The 18,550-nt window shown below is 41.4% G+C and overlaps 1 long non-coding RNA gene across 1 annotated transcript; it reads left to right on the top strand.

The window, feature by feature from the left end:
* The first annotated feature begins 74 nt into the window (after positions 1-74).
* Positions 75-2,497, top strand: LOC147574833 (uncharacterized). Its single transcript, XR_015243318.1, has 2 exons — positions 75-163; positions 1,935-2,497. It is a non-coding gene; the product is annotated as an uncharacterized LOC147574833 (long non-coding RNA).
* The last annotated feature ends 16,053 nt before the right edge of the window (positions 2,498-18,550 follow it).

Genomic DNA, 18,550 nt, shown 5'->3' on the forward strand with positions numbered 1-18,550 from the left:
CAGGGACAGGAGCTGAACCACAGGGTGGCAGTGATGTCACAAAGGCCGGTTGTGAGGTCAGGACGCTCCCAGAACCTCACCTGGCGGCCCAGGACAAATGTTCCCTATTGAACCGTAAAGAAACCGAAAGGCGAAGGTTGTGACGGCTTTGGAAAACTCGCAGGTGCGCAAGTCAGCAAATGCCATGAGCACGTGTGCAAAAGGGCCGAAAACGCCAGTCATCACATGCGGTGGCATTTTCTATCTCTAGGATCTGTGATGCCCCTTTAAAAAGGCATCCTTCTGTTTCCGATTCTGTGTCTCCCTCTCTCTCTGCCCCTCCCCCGTTCATGCTCTGTCTCTCTCTGTCCCAAAAATAAATAAACGTTGAAAAAAAAATTTTTTTTTAAATTAAAAAAAAATAAATAAAAAGGCATCCTTTGACCTCCCTTCGGCTGGCCTTAAATACCATTTCCGGGTCTTCTCATAGAAATCCATACCTTTGGCTCCACCCTCCCATCCACCTTGAACTCTTGAGAACAAAGCAGTTTCAGGGTGCCTAGGCCTTTCTTGCTCAGGTGGGTGCTTACTCGCTTTTCCAGGTGCTAGTAATGATGCCTGGGCAGTGGTCCTCATTTGAGAACCCAGGTTTAGCCATCGGAAACACCCGGCTTGATAAAAGCCAGATTGCCAGCCCCCACCCCACCCTGGGAGTTTGATTCAGTAGGTCTGGGGTGAGTGGAGATGCGTATGTCTGACAAGTTCCCGAGTGTTGCTGATGCTGCTGCACCAGGGACCACACTTTAAGAAGCACAGCTGCGGAGGTTCTTTTGGCCTCTGTCATCCTTCCCTGATCCTGAGAACCACCACAGATCCTGCCCAGAAGCCACCTCCAGTCTGGGACTCTAGTTCCCTCGGGAAGCCAGGTGATTCTGATCATGAGGCAAGCTGAGTTGTTTGGAATCAGACATCATGGCTTCCTGGTTGTGGGAAATAGGAGTTTCAGGTATGGACAGTCCTATGTTGTTTTTTTTCCACGCTCACTAACCCTCCCCATTCATTTCAGTGAATGAGTCAGAGCACCTTCAACTGCAGGCCACTTAATATTCCAAGTTTTGGGGGTTTACTTTCTTCCACATTAGGCTCCAGAACAGAGGGCAGCAAACTATTGCCTGCAAGCCAAATTCAGCTGGCCATCTGTTTTTACATGGCTAGTCTACTAAGAATAGTTTTTACTTTTTTTTAAATGTTTTATTTATTTTTGAGAGAGAGCATGCATAAGCGGGGGAGGGGCAGAGAGAAAGGGGACAGAGGGTCTGAAGCGGGCTCCATGCTGACAGGGCGAGCCTGATGCGGGGCCCAAACTCACGGACGGTAAGATCATGACCTGAGCCAGTCAGATGCTCCATCGACTGAGCCATCCAGGCACCCTAGGTTTTACATTTTTAAATGGTTGAAAAAAGTAAGACTATTACATGACTCACCAAACATAAAATCCAAATTTTAGTGTCTCTAAATAAAGTTTTGAATTTTGTCAAAAAATTGGTAGAAATATTCCTGGTTTTGCTTGTAGGGCCACAAAAGAACTAAATATTTACCATCTGGCTTTTTAGAGAGAAAGTTTACCAATCCCGGATCTAGAAAGTCAAAAAGGTAGATCCAGAGGAGAGCAAAGCTTACTGATCTTTCTTAAGAACAGAAGAGTATGGGGGCGCCTGGGTGGCTCAGTCGGTTAAGCGTCCAACTTCGGCTCAGGGCATGATCTCACAGTCGTGAGTTCGAGCCACGCATCGGGCTCTGTGCTGACAGCTCAGAGCTTGGAGCCTGCTTCACATTCTGTGTCTCCCTCTCTCTCTGCCCCTTCCCTGCTCATGCTCTGTCTCTCTCTGTCTCAAAAATAAAAAATAAAAAAATAAAAACAGAAGAGTATGAAGCTGCTCCTTGCCTTCCTGTAGGAAAGATGGAAACCTTGGGGGTTCGGGAGACAAGATGGAGAGATGGGAGCTATTGAAAGCCAAGGCAAAGCCTGCCTGCCATTCCTTGCCATTGACAGGGAACATCACATAATTTTTCCAGAAGAACTAAAGTCCTGGACACCAGCCATGTCTTGACAGCTGCCTAAACATGATCCATGAGTCTTCCAGAAGAAGGATGCCCTATTCATGCCCACAGACTTTAATAAGAACCACCTCCCATTCAAACTGCCTTTGTGGATAGATCTTGTCAACAACCTGTATGTAGTACTCCCAACCTCCCCCATCCCTGCCTTCAACAGAGTGGAGATCTTGAAAGATGAATGGGGTGTGGAGAAAATAACCTCAACACTGGTACTTCTGCAGAGCCCATGCTGGACAGGACAACCTGCCCCCACTTTCTACATGCACTGCCCACATTTTGTTAGTTCCAGCCAACTCTACCCTGCCCCATCTAAACACCTCCCTAACCCTGTACCAAAATGTCCTTGCCTGCAAAGAATTTACTGTCACTTGCTATATGCTAAACACCTGTGCATGCTTTCCCACAGGTTCTCTCATCTATCTCTGAAAACTGACAAAATCTGGGGCACCGGGGTGGTTCAACTGGTTGAGTGTCCAACTCTTGATGTCAGCTCAGGTCACAATCCCAGGGTCATGGCATCAAGCCCCGAGTCAAGCTCTGTGCTGAGCATGCAGCCTTCTTGAGATTCTCTCTCCCTCTCCCCTCCCCCACTCATGCACGTGCGCTCTCTCAAAAAATTGTTTAACTTAAAAAATCTATCATATTACAAATCAAAACACTGAAGCTAGGAGGCAAACTCAAGATTACACAGCTGATAAGTCCTGAAATTGGGATTCAGGCTCACGTGGGTCTTTCTTTTTAAGCTTTTCCACTTAAGAAAAGGACATAGTAAAAGAATGAATGGGGGAATTTGGAGAACATAAAGATCACTGCAAACAGTATTTTCTCTTAATATTTTCCATTTGCTTCTTAATAGGACCATCTTTATTTAATATTTCCCCAAAATCTTTTTGTAAAATTGACACTACTCTGTGAGGCTACACAATTTTTATTCCTTAGCCTTGTAACTAACTCACCCAACCCCCAGCTTCTTGCTGTACATTATCTGAAAATCTCTTTGTAGAACATTGTTTAAAAAATCTATAGTTATTGCTTTGAGTGCAAAGCACTTTAGGAAAACACTATCTTCTCAGCACCCTAAATAATTAGGGTTGCTAAATTTCACTGGCACCAACAGAAGACATAAATAAGACCATCATAAGACACAAATTAAGCACCTAACATTAACCATTCAGTCATTCCACATTGCCATTGACAGGAAACATCACAAACACTTAGTGGTCCCCTAGCTCTTCAAACCAGGCATTGTGCTGAATAATGGAGACACAGACAGTGTCCTCATGGCCCTTAATCTAGACAGAGAAATGGGCAACCAAAATATTGCCCAAGTATATCACTATAAACTATTAAAGGGTGAAGAAGCAAAAATAGAAGGGTCTGGTGATTTCTGTCAGATATTTGAGGAAGAAATAATATCAATTCTATACCTACTCTTAAAAAATAGAGAAAGTGGGGCGCCTGGGTGGCTCAGTCAGTTAAGTGTCTCACTCTTGGTTTCAGCTCAGGTCATGATCTCCCAGTTCATGGATTCAAGCCTCGCGTCAGGCTCTGTGCTGACAGTGCGGAGCCTGCTTGGAATTCATACTCTCCTCTCTCTGCCCCTCCCCACTTGCATCTCTCTCTCACTCTCAAAATAAATAAAAATAAATGTTTTTAAAACATAGAGAAAAGAGCGCTTCCAGAGGCCAGTATGACTCTGATTCTAGAGTCAAAAATGACAGGCCAATATCTCTCATTAATATGAATGTAAAAATCCTTTTAAAACATTAGCAACCAGAAACCAGCAAGGTATAAAAAGGATGATATAATATGACCAAGAGGAATTTAGCCCAGGAATACAAGGCTGTTTTAATAGGGGAAAATCAATGTCATCACCACTTCAGTTGAATAAAGGAGAAAAACTACAAGATCTCAATAAACTCAGAAAAGTCATTTTGTAAAATCAACACTCAGTTGTGACAAAAAATCCTCAACAATTTAGGAAAAGAAGCGAATTTCCTTGACCTAATAAAGGGTATTTACAAAAAAGCTACAACTACCATCATACATAGTTGTAAGACTGAATTCTTCCCCTATGATGTGGGGAACAAGACAAGATGTCTGTTTTTACTGCTTCTATTCAACATCCTACTGGAAGTTCCCTTCAGTGGAATAAAAAGAAACTAAATGCATCAAAATTAAAAAGGAAAAAATAAAACTGTCTTTAGTTCAGATGCCATGATCCAATATGTAGAAAGTTTTAAAAATCCTATAAAAAAAAAAAAACTGCTAGAAATAAGAAGCAAAGCTTCAGGAGACAAGATCAACTACAAAAAAAAAAATGACTTTCTAGATCTTCACTATTCAGTTAAATTAACGATCTGATCCACAATAGCACCAAAATCAATAAAACAGCTAGGAATAAATATAACCCTAAAAGTGCAAAACTCTTACAGTAAAAACTACAAAACACTGCTGAAAGAGGGGCGCCTGGGTGGCGCAGTCGGTTAAGCATCCGACTTCAGCCAGGTCACGATCTCGCGGTCCGTGAGTTCGAGCCCCGCGTCAGGCTCTGGGCTGATGGCTCAGAGCCTGGAGCCTGTTTCCGATTCTGTGTCTCCCTCTCTCTCTGCCCCTCCCCCGTTCATGCTCTGTCTCTCTCTGTCCCAAAAATAAAATAAAAACGTTGAAAAAAAAAATTAAAAAAAAAACAAAAACAAAAACAAAACACTGCTGAAAGAAATTAAAGATCTAAATGGTGAGATTTATGATGTGAATGGATTAGAACATTCATTATTAAGAAGGCAATCATCTCCAAGTTGAGTTACAAATTCAATGCAATCTCTGTCAAAACTCCAGCAAGATTTAAAAAAAAAAATTTTTAACGTTTATTTATTTTTGAGACAGAGAGAGACAGAGCATGAACAGGGGAGGGCCAGAAAGAGAGGGAGACACAGAATCCAAAGCAGGCTCCAGGCTTCAAGCTGTCAGCACAGAGCCCAACGTGGGGCTCGAACTCACAGACCGTGAGATCATGACCTGAGCCGAAGTCAGACGCCCAACCAACTGAACCACCCAGGTGCCCCCAGAAAACTTTTTTCATAGAAATTGGCATGCTGATCCTAAAACTTTGTATAGAGGGCAAAGGACTGAGAATAGCCAGACAATTCTTCAAAAGAACAACAAAGAGGACTTAAACTACCCAATTTCAAAACTTATCAAAACTATAGCTAAAGTAATCAAGACAGTGTGATATTGGCTAAAGATGGATGTACAGATCAAGGAACAGAACGGAGAGTCCATAACTAAACTTTTGTATTGATGACCAATTGATTTCCAAAAAAAAGTGGCCAGGCACTTCAATGCAGAAAGGATGGTCTTTTCAACAAATGATGCTGGGACGATTGGACACCCATATTCGGAGTGGGGTGTAACTTACACCGCGACATAGTTCATACAAAAATTAACTCAAAGTGCATCATAGACTTAAATGTAAAGCCTAAAACTATAAAGCTTCTAAAAGAAAGCATGTAAGCCAATCTTTGTGACCTTCAGTTAGACAAAAATATCTTAGATATACACCAAAATCATGATCCATAAAATAATCCATAAAAAATGAGCAGACTTCATCAAAATCATTTACACTTCAAAAGACACTGTTAAGAAAACAAAAAAGACAAATACAGATTGGGAGAAATACTTGCATATCATTTATCTGATAAAGGACTTGTATCCAGAATATACAAAGAACTCTTACAACTCATAATAACACACCCCAATTTTTAAATAAAAACAAATGATTGCAAGAGATAGATCACCAAAGAAAATATACAAATGCCTAATAAGTGTATGATGAAAAGATGCTCGTGCAGAAAGGAGTTAACACAGCAAGCCTAGAACTGTTATCCTTGGAAAGTCCTGGTTGTGACGATTACCACTGGCTAAGAACCTGGAATTCAGGAACGTTCTGAACATTCCCTGATAACAATGGCTCGCTGTGCTGAAACAATGTGGTTCATGCTGAACACCTGCTTTTTCTTCTGGGAACGTGGAATTTTGGTACATGTGAAGTAGACGGTACCCGTAGGGTAAGCCCCCTTAAGCCCTCGGCCCTGAGTCCCTAATGAGATTTCCTGGCAGACAGCATTTCAGTCTGTTGTCACAGCTCATGGGGGAATGAAGTATGTCCTGGGTGACTTCACTGACAGGGGACTTTTGGAAACCTGTACCCGGCTTCCTCCAGATTGCACCCCTTGCTCCTTTGACATTTGATGACTTTGCTATGCGTCCTTTCACTGTGATAAATCATAGCCATGAGTGTCACTTCAAGCTCAGTTCTATGAGTGCTCCTAGCAAATTACGGAACCTGGAAGCAGCCGTCAAGACCCCGAACACAAGCCACATCATCAATAATCACTACGGATATGCAAATTATAACCGGAAGGAGATTCCACTTCCCAGCCATTACAATGGCTATAATTCAACATTGTTGCTGAGGATATGGAAAAAGTGGAGTCGTCATATATTGCTGGTAGGAGTGTAAAACAGTACAGCTGCTTGAGATGAGAAAATTTTGGCAGTTTCTTAAAAAGTTAAACAGGCACTTATCACAGGATCGGCAGTTTCACTCTTAAAGTACCATTTGAAAAAGAAAACCGCAGGCCCAACATGGTGTCACTTAAACCAAGTCCCCAAACTGGGGCTTAATACCCAATTTAATTGCAGGTTCCACCTCCCCCAGAAATGTGGCCTTAACTGGTCAGTGAGGGAAACTTTTCTTTCCATCAGCGCCAATAAGTCTATCACCTTGGTCCTCTCCATCCCTCAAAGAAAGATGAGGTGATCTACATGATAAGATGCCTTGCTTCCTGCTCCACGCCCCCCAAACAGCCTCAGCTGAGGCAATTCTTTTCTTTTACTAAACACCATTTTTGCCCCTACCCTCCATCTGTAAGAACCTTCCAACTCCCAGAGCGCCTCTCCGCTTGCTAGATGGGGTGCTGCTCAATTCATGAATTGTTTAATAAAGCCAATTAGATCTTTACATGTGCTCGGTTATGTTTTGCTGTTTGACAGATGTGGTGGCAGCAGGCGGGTCTGAAGCGAAGTTCCCGAAGCATTCAGGGACAACGAGAAACACAGGCGTGATACCTGCAACCCTTTACGTTCACTTTCTCAGGTTTCTAAGGGCCGTGGGTGAGCTGCTTGAGATCTGAGCTCTGCTGTTTTGGAGTCTAATCGGCCTTCGGGTCAGCTTGAGCCCACAGACAGTTGACAGGCGGTTCTGCCCAGAGCCACCTAAGCTGATCCCTTTGTCTGGAGCCCAGTTGTGCTGGCAGTTGTGCCTGGAACCCCAGTGAGGTGGCGGAGAGGTCCCCCCTGAGCCAGCCCCTGGCCCTCAGGCCACAATTCCCCAGGTTGAGAGCCTCAGCAAGGTTCTATGGGACTTGGTGATGGTGCGCACAAGGCCTTCTTATGACCAGGACATATTACTGCTAATATATTAAGGCATATGTTTGTCCTGTCTTGTGTAAATAAAGGCTACCGCTAGCAGGATCATGAAGGCCCCAAAGCTGCAAAGCCGATGGGTACCAGTCAAGCATTTAGAGGTTGTTAGAGAGCTCCCAACCTCAAGAAGACTCCTGTGATAGGCTAAGTTGGTCATGGGACAGGTTAAAGTGACACTAAGTCACCCACCAAGCTTAAAAAAACTTCCGTGCAACAAGGTACACTGTTACAAAACATGCAAAATCCCCAACCCTGCAGCACATACCCTTTTAGGTATTAGTTTGGCTCCGAGGAACCCAAAGCCTCAGCTGATGGGATCTTTAAGTCCTAAAAGGTCAAGTGTGCTACTTTCCAGCACACCTGCTTGTTTTATGTCTAGGAACAACAGCCCAAGGAGCTGCAGACATCTAGCAAGATAAGAATTTTTTTCACTAAAAATAACCTAGAAGTATAGTGGCCATCCATTATGGGGGAAGTTCCAATTAGACAAGATTGTTCATTTAAGAAGTGCACTTGAAGGTTCCCAAATTAAATAATAGAATGGGATGCCTGGTTTAACTGGTAACAGACGCTTCCAAAAGGCTTTAAGATTCCAAAATCATCTCATTGAAAGAGTCATTACAAAAGGCTAATAAAAAAATTAAATTAAAACCACAAGACTGCCTAAGACAAAAGATAATAAGACTGGCTTAACTCCCACCAGCTCGCCTCTGTCTGAGGCTGGCCTCCAGGCATTCTTCTTGTCAATTCAGAACTTTAGAGGTCACCCCCCCCCCCCCCCCGCCTGTCTGGACCAACAAAGGAACACACAGGCCTAGACTCAAGGAGTAGGAGTGCTTGCTTATCATTCAAAGGAAAGGAACCTGTAAGATGAGTAACCAGCACTGGCCTAGAGACATAATCACCAAATGTACCTAATGAAATCTCTAACATAAAAAATAAAGATTTTTTTTTTTTAGATTCCAAGCCTCTTAAGTTGGAAAAGACCTCTGGGGGACTGAGCACCTGCTCACAGGACTTCACGGGCTTCCAATCAACAGTCTCCACCTTCACAGGAGACCTCAATTTTGCCTTTAAAAATACTCACTTTGCAAACCATCAGAGAGTTCCAGACTTTAGGGCATTAGCTCCTTGTCCTCCTGGGTGGTGCCACAGCAGTAAATAGCCTGTCTTTTTCCACTGCAAAAGCTCGGTGGCTCTTTATTGGCTTGCTGCACAGCCAGTGAACCAACTCATTTGGCTCAGTTACATACTCTTCTTTACCTGAGTACTCAGTCTCCCAATATTCTGTCTGAGCAGCCTTTCCACTCTGAAAAGATAAACCTTTCGAATAAAACTGCCTGAGGTTGCAGGTGATCTTCCTCAGGTATCTTTCATTCCTTGGTCAAAGACTAAGTAAACAGTTTCTTTTTTTTTTTTTTAAGTTTAGTTTTGAGAGAGAGAAAGAGAGGGAAAGAGTGTGTGTGTGTGTGTGTGAGTGGGGGGGGGGAGGGACAGAGAGAGAGAGGGAGACAGAGAATCTGAAGCAGGCTCCAGGCTCCGTGCTGTCAGCACGGAGCCTGATGCAGGGCTCGAACTCATGAACCGCAAGATCACGACCTGAGCCAAGTCGGATTCTTAACTGACTGAGCCACCCAGGCGCCCCTAAGTAAACCATTTCTTAAACCTAGTGAGAATCCTCAAAAGATTTTTTTTAAAAATGATTACCTCCTGAGCCCAGTTGAGTTGAGTTGGGTTATACTCGTATGACCACTCCCATAAATATCCACGTTTTATGCTCAAACCTATCATCAACAGCTTAAAGAAGGCTTCATAGATCCTAATTCACAGGAACCTGCTGATCACAGTCTAAAGCCTTGTGACTTTGTATTTAAAATGTCATCAGAGGGGCGCCTGGGTGGTGCAGTCGGTTACACGCCTGACTTCAGCCAGGTCACGATCTCGCAGTCCGTGAGTTCGAGTCCCGCGTCAGGCTCTGGCTGATGGCTCAGAGCGGGGAGCCTGTTTCCGATTCTGTGTCTCCCTCTCTCCCTGCCCCTCCCCCGTTCATGCTCTGTCTCTGTCCCAAAAATAAATAAACGTTGAAAAAAAATAAAATTAAATAAATAAATAAATAAATAAATAAATAAAATGTCATCAGAGGGGCACCTGGGTGGCTCAGTCGGTTAAGCGTCCGACTTCGGCTCGCAGTCTGTAAGTTCGAGCCCCGCGTGGGCTCTGTGCTGACAGCTCAGAGACTGAAGCCTGCTTTGGATTCTATGTCTCCCTCTCTCTCTCAGCCTCTCCCCTGCTCGCTCTCTCTCTCAAATAAATTAAAAATCAAGTAAAATAAAACAATAAAATAAAATAAAATAAAATAAAATAAAATAAAATAAAACAAAACAAAATAAAATAAAATAAAATAAAATAAAATAAAATAAAATAAAATAAAATAAAATAGAATTAGTCATCAGAGAACGACAGCCCTCATGCCATTGAAAAGGTCCTTACAAAGTGCTCCTGACCACAGACACTGCTGGAAAACTAAAAGATGCTAGAGACAACAACCAAACCCAAGGGGTTCGCCGCTGGGCATGCATCAAATTGACCACAACCCAAGGATGTATTGAAAGCAAGGAACTTTATATTCCTTGTTACAAGTAACCCTAGGGAGAGAGTTCTCAAAGCACTGGCTTCTTGAGGGGTTAGTACAGGAAGCTTTTCTTCTGTGTGTGAGGGGCGGGGGTAGGGAGCTTGAGTAAGCATTTCGGTTCAATTATGTCAACATGCTAGTGCATACGTCTGTAGCGGCCAAGGGCAGGCTGCTCCAAGATGGGCCACATTGGCACCAAGACTGATTTAAAACAGCCTCATCTGAATTCTTTTCTTTTGCTAATCATTTTCTTGCCCCCACCTTCCATCTGTAAAAACCTTCCATTTTGGACAACTCTTCAGAGTACCTCTCTAACTTGCTAGATGGGATGCTGCCTAATTTGAATTATTTAATACAGCCAGTTAGAGGGCGCATGGGAGGCTCAGTCCGTTAAGCATTGGACTCTTGATTTCAACTCAGGTCATGATCTCACTGTTCGGTTTGTGAAATGGAGCCCCGCTTCAGGCTCTGCACTGACAGTGGGGAGCCTGCTTGGAATTCCCCCTTCTTTTCCCTCTATCCCTCCCCTGCTTGCACTCTCTCTCAAAATTAATTAATTAATTACAATAAATAAATAAAATAAAAATAAAAAATAAAGCCAGTTAGATCTTCAAATTACCTTGGTTGAATTTTGTTATATAACAGTATGTACTCAAGAGAAATGAAAACATATGACCACACAAAAACTTGGATAGGAATGATCATGAAGCAGTTTTCATAACTGTAAAAACTGGAAATACCCCCAATCTCCATCAACTGGAGAATGAACAAACAAAATGCAGTCATCCACATTCATACAATGGAATATTATTCAACAACAAAAATAAAGTACTAATAGATGCTACAATATGGATGAGCCTTGAAAACTACACTAAGAGAAAGAAACCAGATGTTTTCAAAACTAGGCATTACATGATTCCGTTTACGTGAAATTTCTAGAGAAGGAAAATGTATAGAGACAGAAAGCAGAAGAGTTGTCGCCTGGGTCTCAGGGTGGGAGCAGAGATTGACTACCAACAGAGACAACGGAACTTATGGGGATAGTGGAAATATTCTAAAACTTGAGTTGTGGTGATGGAATTGTACACTTATGTACAATGGATGAATTTTACAATATGTAAATTATACCTCAATAAAGCTTTTTTAAGTACAAAAAAAATCCCTTCCAAAAAGTCCCCTTTAGTAACATTATCAAATTATTATTATTATTCAGTTTTGAATGATTTAGGTCAATATTTCTCTCATTTCCAAACCAGGTGGCAGATATTGAACACATGCATTTATTGGTCTCTTTCTAAAATGAGATTAACGAGATGAGAAGACAAGGACAAAGATGGTATAAGAGATAATAAAATCAAATTTGAGGAAGCAGAAAAGCACAAGGAAGCATGCTAACTGAAATCCTTATCCAGCAATGGCAAAAGCCAAGAAGCATTATTTTTACCACAGAACGTCCAAAATATTCAAGAATTGGCAGCATCAGTGAGAGTAAAGATTACACTAAATAAAGGATGATTGGCTGAAGATCTATTTAAGAAGCGATGAGACCCACAGATACCTTCATTCCACACAGCTGAGCAACTGTCCCTCTCCTACCTAACAATCACCATTTTTATTTCCTGGAAAAAGTAAAACAGAGGGTCTCTGAAGTGGGGGAACACCATGCACAGTGAGGACCAAAGTACCAGGAGGATTTTTTTTTGTTTATTGAAAACAGGAGGATTTTTTAAGTTTATTTTATTTTATTTTATTTTATTTTATTTTATTTTATTTTATTTTATTTTATTTTATTTATTTTGAGAGAGAAAGAGAGAGCATGAGAGGGAGAGAGAGAATCCCAAGCAGACTCTGGCTGTCAGCTCAGAGCCCAACTCAGGGCTTTATCTCATAAACTGTGAGATCATGACCTGAGCTGAAGTCAAGAGTCAGACACTGAACTGACTGAACCACCCAGGTGCCCCCAAAAGAGGAGGATTAAGCAAAGTCTCTCAACCGAATATTAGGACCCTAGCTTACTTCTCCCAGAATGACCAGAATGCTGTTTATCAGATTTATATTCGCCCTAGTCCAAAAGAACCTTGGGAGAAATCAAACCAGCCAGAGGACAGGTCTAAAGATGCAGGCAACAGAAGTTCCCTCAAATAACTGGCTCATCCAGACCACCCTTCAGTGACTCTCATAGTTTGCCAGTGCTACTCATAGGTTTCAAATAACGTGAAATAGGACTAGACAGCCAAAGATCACTAGATAACTGAGGAATGTTTCTGATGTGAAAAAAGAAAAACCAAATCAAAAGAACAATTCAGAAGAAACCAAGACTAAACAGAAATGAAAACTTTTTTAATATTACAAATATTCTCAGGAAGATAAAAGATATTTAATCCAAGAAAATAACTTTATATTTTTAAAGGAACAATCATAATGAGAAATAGCCTATGGAGGGGCTCAATAGATTGACCATCCGACTCTTGATTTCGGCTCAGGCCATTATCTCACAGTCATGGGACTAAGCCCCACATTGGGCTCCTCACTGAGTGTGAGCCTGCTTGAGATTCTCTCTCTCCTTCTGCCCCTCCGCCCTGATCACATGCTCTCTCTCTCTCTCTCTCTCTCAAATAAAATTTTAAGGGGTACCTGCGTGGCTCAGTCAGTTAAGCATCCGACTTCGGCTCAGGTGCTGGGAAAACTGGAGAGCAACATGCAGAAGAATGAACCTGGACCACTTTCTTACACCATACACAAAAATAAACTCAAAATGGATGAAAGACCTCAATGTAAGACAGGAAGCCATCAAAATCCTTGAGGAGAAAGCAGGCAAAAACCTCTGTAATCTTGGCCGCAGCAACTTCTTACTCAACACGTCTCTGGAGACAAGGGAAACAAAAGCAAAAATGAATTACGGGGACCTCATCAAAATAAAAGCTAGTGCACAACAAAGGAAAAAATCAGCAAAACTAAAAGGCAACCGACAGAATGGGAGAAGATATTTGCAAATGACATATCAGATAAAGGGTTAGTATCCAAAATCTATAAAGAAATTATCAAACTCAACACCCAAAAAATAAATAATCCACTGAAGAAATGGGCAAAAGACATGAATAGACACTTCTCCAAGGAAGACATCCAGATGGCCAACCGACACATGAGAAAATGCTCAACGTCACTCATCATCAGGGAAATACAAATCAAAACCACAATGAGATACCACCTCACACCTGTCAGAATGGCTAACATTAAGAACTCAGGCAACAACAGATGTTAGCGAGGATGTGGAGAAAGAGGATCGCTTTTGCATTGTTGGTGGGAATGCAAGCTGGTGCAGCCACTTTGGAAAACAGTATGGGGGTTCCTCAAAAAACTAAAAATAGAACTACCCTACGACCCAGCAATTGCACTACTAGGCATTTATCCAAGGGATACAGGTGTGCTGTTTCAAGGGACACATGCACCCCCATGTTTATAGCAGCACTATCAACAATAGCCAAAGTATGGAAAGAGCCCAAATGTCCATTGATGGATGAATGGATAAAGAAGATGTGGTATATATATATGATGGAGTATTACTCGGCAATCAAAAAGAATGAAATCTTGCCATTTGCAACTACATGGGTGGAACTGGAGGGTATTATGCTAAGTGAAATTAGTCAGAGAAAGACAAAAATCATATGACTTCACTCATATAAGGATTTTAAGAGACAAAACAGATGAACGTAAGGGAAGGGAAACAAAAATAATATAAAAACAGGGAGGGGGACAAAACAGAAGAGACTCATAAATATGGAGAACAAACTGAGGGTTACGGGAGGTTACTAACTAGGGGCATGGGCTAAATGGGTAGGGGGCACTAAGGAATCTACTCCCAAAATCATTGTTGCACTATATGCTAACTAACTTGGATGTAAATAAAAAATAAATAAATTTTTTAAAAAGAAGGTCACTACCTAATGCTACAAGGGTCAACTCGAAAGGAAGACATAAAAATTATGAATACATATACATACAACATTGAAGCACCTAAGTATGTAAAACAAATATTAATGAACCTGAAAGGAGAAATTGACAGCAATACAATAATAGTAGGCTTCATGCCCTGCTTGCAATAATAGAACATCCAGACAGAAAAATCAGTAAAAAGTGGACTAGAACACAGTGTGCAGCAAGCAGACATCTACACTATGGACCTAATAGACATCTACAAAATTCTTCACCCAGCAGCAGAATACACATTCCTCTCAAGCGTACTGGGGTAGATCACATGTTAGGTCACAAACAAGCCTTAACAAAGTTAAGATCAAAATCATACCATGTATCTCTTCTGATCACAATGAAATGAAACTAGGAGTCAATAACAGCAAGAAAATGGAAAATTCACAAGTACACAGAAACTGAGTAACACACTCTTGAATAAACACTGGGTCAAACGGGAAATCAAAAGAGAATTCAAAAACTATCTTGAGACAAACGAAAGCAAAACACAACTTACCAAACCTTATGTAGTGAAAGCAATACTAAGAGGGAAGTTTATAGTGATAAACACGTATATTTAAAAAGATCTGAAATAAACAACCTACAGTGTCACACCTCAAGGAACTAGAAAAAAGAATAAACTAAATCAAGTTAGCAGAAGGAAAGAAAGAATAAAGATCAGAGCAGAAGTTAAACAAATAGAGAATAGGGGAGAAAAGGCAACAAAACTAAAAGTCGGGGGTTTTTTTGAAAAAATAAAACCAGCAAAAATAAAAAATTTAAAAAATTTAAAAATAAATAAAACCGGCAAACATTTAGCTAGACTAAGAATAAAAGAAGACTCAAAATCAGAAATGAAAAAGGAGACATTACAATGCCTGTCTCAGAAACGAAAAAGGATCATTAGGGACTATTATGAACAATTACATTCATGCAAATTGGATGACCTAGAAGAAGTGGATAAATTCCTAGACGCATACAACCTACCAAAGATGAATCAATAAAAATAGGAAGCCTGAACAGGACAGTAACAAATTATTAAGGAGGCTGAAGTAGCAAATACCTCCCAAAAAAGAAAAACCCAGGACCAGATGGTTTTACTGCTGAATATTACCAAAGATTCCAATAAGAAGTAATACCAGTCTTTCTTAAAATTTTCCAAGAAATAAAAGGAAAGGAAATACTTGCAAATTTATTTTATGAGTATCACCTTGATACCAAAGCCAGATAAAGTCACCACTAGGGGAAAGAAAAAAAAAAAAAAAAAAAAAAAAAAAAAAAACTATAGGCCAGTAGCTCTGATGAACACAGATGCAAAACCCCTCAATAAAATGCTAGCAAACCAAATTCATAACCACGTCAAGAAGATTATACACCATGACCAACTGTGATTTATTGCTGGGATGCAATGTTATCTTCACATATGCAAATCAATCAATATGATATACCACATTAACAGAATGAAAGATAAAACCCACATGATGTTTTCAATAGGCGCCAAAAGAGCATTTGACAAAGTTCAACATCCATTTGTGATGAAAACGCTGAACAAAATAAGTGCAAAAGGAAACTTCCTCAACACAACAAAGGCCATTTGTGAAAAGTCACACCTAACATCATAAGCAATAGGGAAAAATTGAAAGCTTTTCCTCTAAGATCTGGTAGAAGGCAAGGATGCCCACTCTTGCTCCTTCTGTTCAACAAAATACAGCCTGTACTAGCAAAAGCAATCAGAACAACAGCAACAAAAAAGTGGGAGGTATGGAATAAAAGGTATCCAAAGCAGAAATAAAGAAATAAAATTATCACTGTTTGCAGATGACATGATCCTCTATGTAGAAAACTCTAAAGACTTCACACACACACACAACACATTAGAACTAATAAATTTACTGAAATTGCAGAATACAAAATCAACATACAAAATGAGTTACACATTTTTTTTTCAAGTTGGCATCACACCTAGCACAGAGCCCAACACAGGACTTGAACTCATGACTCTGAGATCAAGACCCTGAGATTAAGAGTCAGACAATTTTTTTTAATGTTTATTTATTTTTGGGAGAGAGAGAGAGAGAGAGAGAGACAGAGCGTGAGCAGGGGAGGGGCAGTGAGAGAGAGACACAGAATCCAAAGCAGACTCCAGGCTCTGAGCTAACAGCAGAGAGCCCGATGCATGGCTGGAACCCACGAACCGTGAGATCATGACCTGAGCCAAAGTCGGATGCTTAACCGACTGAGCCACCCAGGCACCCCTCCCACCATTTAGTTTTAACCGACATTAATATTTTGTATAGATATCTGTTCTGTTGTCTTTTTTTTAAATTATTTTTAATGTTTTTATTTATTTTTGAGAGAGAGAGAGCAAGCAAGCAGGGGAGGGGCAGAGAGTGAGGGAGACACAGAATGGGAAGCAGGTTCCAGGCTCTGAGCTGTCAGCACAGAGCCCAAGGCAGGGCTCGAACTCATGAACCCTGAGATCACGATATGAGTGGAAGTCGGAAGCTCAACTGACTGAGCCACCCAGGTGCCCTAAGAGTCAGACACTTAACTAGGCCACCTAGGCACCCCACCCTGAGGTGATGGATGTTAACTAAACTTATTGCGGTAATCATTCGGTGATATATACATATATCAAATCATTATGTTGTATGCCTAAAACTAATACGGTGTTATATGTCAAGTATATGTCAGTAAAACTAGGGGAAAATACCATCACCACAATCCAACATAAATACTAGAACCATTTAAATAAATTGAATGCTAAAAATAAAAAACGTTCAGCTTCTCCAAGGGACAGCAGGAATTCTATTGTTGATATATTTTAGCTAAAATCTATGTTAATATCTGCTTGTAGAATGTGGTGTCAGAGAACATTCTTGGTGTCTCATAAAACTGAAAGTGCGTTACGTTTAAACATAAAATCAAAATTAAATTTTAAAATTAAAAAAAATGAAATGGTTTGTATATAGAATGAAATATCATTCAACCTTTAAAAAGGAGATCCTGTCATTTCCAACAACAAGGATAAACCTGGATGACATTATGCTGAGTGAAATAAGCTAGAAGCAGAAAAAAAGCTGCCACGATCTCGATTATGTAGAATCTTAAAAAGTCAAATACCTAGTAGCAGAGAGTAGAATGGTGGATAGCAGGCACAAGGAGGTGGAGGAAATGGGGAGATATTGGTCAAAGGGTACAAAGTTGCAGTTTTGTAGGATGAGTAAGTGTAGATCTCTAACCTAGCACATGATGACAATACTAAAGTTAGCAGTTAATACTACATCAGCGAACACTGAAAATGTGCTGAGAGGAGATACCAGGTGCTCTCACCACATAGAAACAATTATATGTTAGTTAGACTAAGGTAACCATTTCATTCTATCAAATCATGTTGTACACCTTAAATATGTACAATTTAGGGGCGCCTGGGTGGCTCAGTCTATTAAGCGTCCCTCTCATTGGCTCAAGTCATGATCTCATGGTTGGTTGAGTTCGAGCCCCCCATCGGACTCTGCGCTGGCAGTGCGGAGCTTTCTTGGGATTCTCGCTTTCTCGCCTTCTCTCTCTGCCCCTCCCCTGCTTGTGCTCTCTCTCTCTCTAGTAAATAAACTTAAAATGTTTTTTTAATACATTTTAAAATAAGTACAATGTATATTTCAAAAATAGACAAATTGCATTGCATCATTCAATAGACGTGTAAGTTGGTAAGCTTCCGTTTACTCACTTGGAAACAGGGTTGTTTATTCATAGGGTTATCGTGAGGATTGAGCTACTGCACGGGTTCTACATAGTAATTTCCTCGAGTTTTGGAATTCTGAAGTCGGAGGTTACCGGAAAAGCAGTTGTGAGAAAGGAACTTGCTTCCAAGCGGAAAAGGCACTAGCTGGGAATCAGTACATCTCTCAATAGGGATTTACTACCATCCCACTGTGTGGCACTGGGCAGTCACTTGACTTCCCCAAGTCTCACTTTCCTCATCTGTAGTGTTCATTCACCTTGCCCGGGTGCCCAGTAAACCAGGAAACCTGCGGAGGCCTCACTGGGCTGAGAGTCCGGCCCTCGTCCACTTCACCTGTCTTCAGCGGGGCCAAACCACGCCCCCAAGCACACCGCGCTCTGAAAGCGAGCTGTGGCTGCTGGCGAGTTTCGGCCACCAGATGGCAGCATCCTCCCAACCGACCGCACGCGTACACCTTGCAACCCTAAACCCTATTTAAAAAGAAAAACGCGACACCGGAGTGCTGGGTTCCCCTTTCATTTTATCTTTCGGGGGTGCGCCCTGCTTGGTTTCATTAAAAGAGCAGCTTCTCAAAGCTCGTGGGGCAGTGACTGCGGAGCGCGGGCGCTCTCGCGAGATCGCCGCCG

The sequence above is a fragment of the Puma concolor genome, chromosome D4, assembly GCF_028749965.1.
Source record: "Puma concolor isolate L17-30 chromosome D4, mPumCon1.1.hap2, whole genome shotgun sequence".
NCBI lineage: Eukaryota > Metazoa > Chordata > Mammalia > Carnivora > Felidae > Puma > Puma concolor.